This window comes from Nannospalax galili, unplaced genomic scaffold, assembly GCF_000622305.1.
Source record: "Nannospalax galili isolate Female #2095 unplaced genomic scaffold, S.galili_v1.0 scaffold1198, whole genome shotgun sequence".
In the NCBI taxonomy this organism is placed as follows: Eukaryota; Metazoa; Chordata; class Mammalia; order Rodentia; family Spalacidae; genus Nannospalax; species Nannospalax galili.
In genome coordinates, this window is record NW_008340898.1 from 26719 (window position 1) to 33129 (window position 6411).

At 39.8% G+C, this 6411-nt stretch overlaps 1 pseudogene; it reads left to right on the forward strand.

The window, feature by feature from the left end:
• Positions 1-1633: 1633 nt before the first annotated feature.
• Positions 1634-6411, forward strand: part of LOC115070886 — a 7314-nt pseudogene continuing 2536 nt past the window's right edge.

Genomic DNA, 6411 nt, shown 5'->3' on the forward strand with positions numbered 1-6411 from the left:
TTCATATCAAATTCTTTTACATCTACAAAAGGGTTACAAAATATTACAACACTTTCCCATAAACCATAATCCCATTTTCCCTTCTGTTAACATCTTACTTTTCCAGTAAAGAACTGTTACTAGTACAGAAGAATGTAAACTCCAAGAGTACGCAGATTTTATTATTTTCCCCAGATGGTGAACAAATCCCCAAACTGCAGTGGCCAGCATCTCCCAGGTTGGAATTACTGACTGCTGGGTTAGTGCAGGAGTTGGTTTGAATCAGTCCAAATAAGACTCCACAAGAGCACCTGGAATACGTGGGAAAGTCAGGCAGCACTGAAGCCCTGAAGCCTCATGGACTGAGTATCTTTAGTTGGTATTATTGGCTAGTTTCTCTCATATGTACTTTCTTATCTTTGGTCAGAATGAAGCATAGTTGTGGGCAAACATATCCTTTTCCCCTGATACCCTCACCTCACTTGTTTTGAGTCGTGGTCTCCCTGTAGCCCCTTCTGGAATTCACTCTGTAGACCAGCTTTGCCTGAATTTCAGTGAAACTCACCTGCTCTGCCTCCCTAGTGCTGGGATCAAAGGCGGGTGGCACCTTCCCTGACTTCATCTTACTTTTGTTTTCACCTCATCTCATGTGACCTGTCACTATTAGTAGTCCCCAACCTCCACACGGGATCAGATTGAATGAACCTTCCATGAAGGGTTTCCAAACTTTTAGGAGGAGGAATGTCTGTCTTTAGCTCACCTAAAATATTTTATTTATTAATTTTATTTTTTGTGTATGTGTGTTGCCTGCTTGCATGTAAGTGCACGCATGTAGTGCAATGCATGCAGAGGTCAGAAGAGGGCTTTGGATTCCCTCTAGAACTAGGGTTAAGGACAGTTCTTAGCCATCATGTGGGTGTTGAGACTGAAACCAGGGACCTCTGCAAGAGCAGAGCCTTCTCGCTACCCCTTCAGCTCACTTTTGAATAGTGGAGGCTACTGACTTAGGGTGGAGCAATGCAATTAGACAGACCCATTCTTCTTACTCTTTTACCGTGGCTTTTCCACTTTTGTTTTCCAAAGTGGATGTCTCACCTTTACTCTTCATTTCTAGAATCCTTATCATTCTTATCTGTGCATAGTTGCTTATTGGATGTTTTGGAGGAAGTATAAACCTGGAGACCTAGTCTGCCAACCTGCTGATATCACTCTTAGCAATTTTCTTTCTAAGACTTTTATTAAAGCTGTAAGTGGTTTAACTGGCGCTCATACTGTGCACAAAACATTCTGTACTTACATTTGCACATGAATTTTATGCTTTCATGTTTTGTGTTATTAATTAGCTTAGAACTTGAGCTCTTGGTTAGGGACATTGTGAATAAGGGACATAGCTGGTACTGTTCTCTAGTCAGTGATTAATGACCTTGGACTCAGTCTCATCATGCTTCCTCAAGAACAAACCGTAGGACCTGCTCTGTGGAGTATCTTAGAGGAATACAGAGAACCACAAACTCTCAGACAACCATAGCTTTGAGTTGTTAAAGATGTTAGAATTGGTGTTGTGGGAGTGTGTGAGGGAAGGCCTTGTTTTGTCTGGGGACAGTGTATGATCTGTGATTGTTTCAGACCATGCTAGGTGGCAACAGAAGCCATGATGACTAGGATCAATGGTGCTTCTCACATGAGCATCAAGGTCAGGCACAGTTCTCCTCTCTCTTGTGGCTCAGTCCATCTAGCCCCTTCACCGATCCCCTCCAATGGGCAATATGGAAAATTATACAACTAGTCCATGCTGGTTCCTTTTCTCACTAGACACTTGGGCTATTTCCTCCTGGACATTGATGTTGTTGGGAGACGCACATCTTGTCTACTTTTCTGCTGCTCGAAAACACGCAGGAACATCCAGCAGACTCTTGGGAAGGAGAGCTCCTTCCTGTTTTTGGTTACTCTTCTTCATGAGCAGAAAGTGACGGCTCAGGAAGTAGGCCTGAACAGAATATATTTGAGCTCATCAGGATTTGTAACAGGCCAGAAAAAGATGAGGAATCATTTCCTGGTAGTAGATCTGTGTGTTTATGTGAGAACACACATAACTTGTGTGTTTTGTTGTATTAATACAGTGTATTTAGGAGAGGATTGGCGTAGAGAGTCACTTCTTCATGTAAGAAAGACAGATACAGATTACAGGGATTTGAAAAATCATCTATTCTTCATAGAATATTTCTGGGATGGTTTAATGCTCTGTTTTACTTCATGACCTCATGAGTATCTCTGGGTATATAGTATGTTTTTTTATGTGTGTGCATATGACTGCATGTGATGTTCATGTTCAATGTGTTGTGTGTCAGGCAGTGCTTATTTATTAGGTGTAAATTTGTTTCAAAGTGAAACAATATCTGTTTCTATCTAGACTGAGTATAGTTCTCTTAATGAGAATGACTACTGATCTGACAGATCTGTGATTGCTTATGTGTACATGTGCCTGCATTCAAGTGTTTTATGTAATATTTATGTTTTACTCTGGCATGGTTGTAGTTTGGCGCTAAAGTTAATGTATGCTAATGTGTGCTTTTTATACATGTATATATCTGTATGTTAGGGAGACAGAGTCACAGCTGTAGTCTCCACTTAGGTCTTATCTCCTCTTATGTCAGGCAGCTCATAGCAGGATCCTCCTTAAGGTAATGAGCATCTATTTGCAAATATTACTTCATGTCCTCAAAGTTATGTGTGGGCAATTTTCCTTGGCCCTCAACAATGCCATAGGTTGATTCTTGGGAATGTGACAGTGACTAAATGCTTACACTCTGCTGTCACACAAAACTTGGTAGAAATCTCTAATCTTGACTCTTCATAGCTTTATGACATTGGGTTGAACTCTGTAAGGCTCATAAGTCTGAATTGTAAAATACGATGACGTTAAGGATATATCCCCACATGCTTTATGTTATAAGCATGCAGTAAGTGAGATATTCCCAACTTGTGACTCATTTCTCTGAGAAATAGTTTTGGCAAGGACAGAGGAAGAAGACACATTTAATTGTCATTTGTCACACTTGACCTCAGGCCTTCCCCTCTTCATGTTTGAATGTGATTCCAGTTGTCCTTTTCACACAGAGGGTGGAGCCTCCCTGGTGGTCTAGTGTTTAGAATGATGACCTGACAGAGAAGGTGGTTTGATTCAGGTCTTCGTTTGCTTATCCAGTCATTAAAGTTGAGCATTCATTTGATCTCTAAGTTCTGAATTTCCTTCTAGGGAGTCAGGACTTGCAAAAACCTTGGTTTAGTAAATGACAGTGGGTTATCAGATCTCAGTTTGTTATGATGACCTTACTCATCCCACTACATTACTGCTTGGACCCTTTGCTCCTCTTTAATTTTAAAGTGGCTTACTACCAAGTTCCCATGCCTTTTGGTGATGATCTTTCCATGAATCCCATTTCCTGGACATCTGTATGTGGTCTACAACTGTGATTTAACTGTGACTAGGTAGGTTACTACATTCTGTTTCAAAAACTTCTCAGAGGTCTTATGCTCAGGAACCAGATCTACTTCAGTATGTGGTTTCCCACCTCCATTTTCACACTCAAAAACATGAAAAAATATACCTACTGGAATGTTTGTTTTAGAGACACTCAGTAAATGTTTGATGACTGTTGGAATGAAATCACATAAATGCTCCATGAAAATTTAATGCTTAGTTTGAGCTAGTGACTGTGAATTTTGGTTTGCCCAGAAAAAGCTTGATGTAGCCCTGTTGTGCAGACATAGTTGTTATATAACATCACCTTCTACTCTCACACTGTCCAAATGTGAGTGTACATAGTAGGCCATCATCTAACACAAGAATATTAGGAGAAAATCAAGCAAGATGTGTGGGTAACATTGAAACTCTGAAATAATTTCAGATGTGCCTAAAAACTTCCTTTCTTTAAAATATTTTTTAAAAGTTTTAAAAATTATTTATTTAATAAACAAATAATTAAAAGAAGCATTTCATTATAACAGCATTGACATATTTAATAACAATTTCCAGAGCTAAGATGCATCTCTTTCAAAATTGGTTGTAAATTTTTAGGTTTACAGATTAATTAGGGTACACTTACCTACCAGTAGGCAATACATGCATACACATAAAATAAAAACAATAAATACAATTTTTTAAAAAGATCCTCCATTTAATTATTAAAATAGTTTCATACAGAAAAATTCATTATTAATAAAATTAACACTAAGATGCACATCCGTTTCTAATCTCTATATATCTGATTACTACTAGTCATAGTCGGTTACTTTCTGAGCTCCTTGGCGTCTGAGCATGGATATAAAGTCATCAGGTAGATTTCAATGGTAATGTTTTTCATATCTACTGAATGTTAAGGAGAAAATTTTTATGCTTTGAAGAATTTTTTTTTTATTTATACACCCACTTCCCAGGTAGCACCCTCCCATAGCCTCCCTCCCCCTACTGGAGCCCTACATTCTGATATCTCGGCTACTGACTGCTGTGTGGTCGGGATCCCCCGGTCATTCCCCACCACTTGCCTCTCTGGTGAATCTAGTCAGCTTATCTAGATGCCTTTGTTCCAGGAGGGTCAGCCGTTCCTCATCTAGCGGTAATCTGTTGTCAATATTCCTTTGGAAAAGATTGGGGTCTGCTGTTCAATCTCCCAGTTCTATGCTGGGTTACTATCTAGGAATCTCTTTGGCCAACCTGGCCAACAACTCAAAAGAAGGTATTGCCTGTCTGGCATTGTTGCTTGTTATGTAGCCTTTAGCTATACATAGGGACTCTTATGAAACTATATTGGCCCCTTTAATCTTTGGTTATACTTTCCTTTTGGGTGTTTAAGGCCATACAGTTGGTCCAGGTAAACTGATTTATTTTTACTCTTAAGGTCGTTTGACCATCTGTTCCTCAGGGGTCACATGGGCTTGGAAGGAGCCCCTGGCTCCTTTCTTTTACCAGTTCCACCTATGTGAAGATAAGTCAAAGGTCCTGCACAACCGTGGTTGTCTTCACTTGGAGCATGGAGGAAATGATTCCTCTGTGTTGATTGTTCTCTTTACAGACTGGACACTGATTCAAGTCCATCTGGTGAGGTCTCCTTGGCCTTCCTGATCAAGAGGACAGGTGACCCACCACCATTGTAGGACATTTTGAGTGGTGCTCATAGTCCCTTGGAACTAGTCGACCTAGGAGGGCAAGAAGCAAAAAGTGTCCTTAATGTCCCTCTGTCCAAATTATTATAAACCTCAAAGTATGTCTGTTAAACACCCAGGAAGGTTAGTTCCACCAGTTTGCTATTTTTAATTACTGTGTGCTATGCAGATAAATCTTGGGCAAAGATCAGTTCTTCTAGAAAAACCTTACCTAGACATATATTTCTTGATCTGCTATGTATAATTTGTCAGTAGGTTGTAGGAGTAATATGGTCCTCTCTGGTTTTCAAAACTAGCTAGGCATTGTTTATCTCTCACAATGTTTCACCCCTGCATTATGGTTTTCCCTCTTAAGGTGCTCCCATTTCCCCCCTTTCTTCCTTACTAATACCCTTCTCTTATGGTCCTACCTCTCTTGAGCTCCTTCTTTCCCTTTATCCCCTAAGCTCCTTGTATACCCTTCCCTCCTCGCTCCCTTAAACTAACCCAATATTTATCCATATCTCCCTTATTAAGGCCTGTTTCCTACTGTTCTTCTCTTTAAGGTTATTTCTTTTCCTTTACCTCACTGTTTCCTTTCCATTATCCTGGTTCCTGTAGCTATGCCTGGTTGCATACTTAACAGAGTCTGGCTCTAGGATCCACATATGAGGGAGAACATATGTCGATTTTTTTCTGAGTCTGTGTTACTTCACTTAGTTTAACAGTTTCTAGTTCCATCCATTTACCTGCAAATTTCATGATTTCATCTTTCTTACTGCTGAGTAAAACTCCATCATATAAAGGAACCACACTTTCATTAACCACTCATCAATTGAGGGGCACTTAGGTTGCTTCTATCTCTTAGCTTTTGTGAAAAGAGCAGCAACAGACATGGATGTACAAGTGTCTCTGCAATAGCACGAGTTCTTTGGGTATATGCCAAGGAGTGGTATAACTGTTTCAAATGGTAGGTTCATTTGTAGTTTTTTAAGAGTTCTCCACACTGCTTTCCATAGGGGTTGAACCATTTTGCAGCCCCACCAGCAGTGGATGAGTGTTCCCCTTTCCCCACATCCTCCCCAACATTTGGTATCATTTGTTTTCTTGATCATAGCCAGTCTGAATGGGGTAAAGTGGAATTTTAAAGTGGTTTTAATTTGCATTTCCTTAATTATTGGTGATGTTGAACATATTTTAAGATGTTTCATAGCCATCTTGACTTCTTCTTTTGAGAACTCTCTGTTCAGCTTCTTAGGCCATCTTTTAATTGGGTTGTTTGGTTTCTCG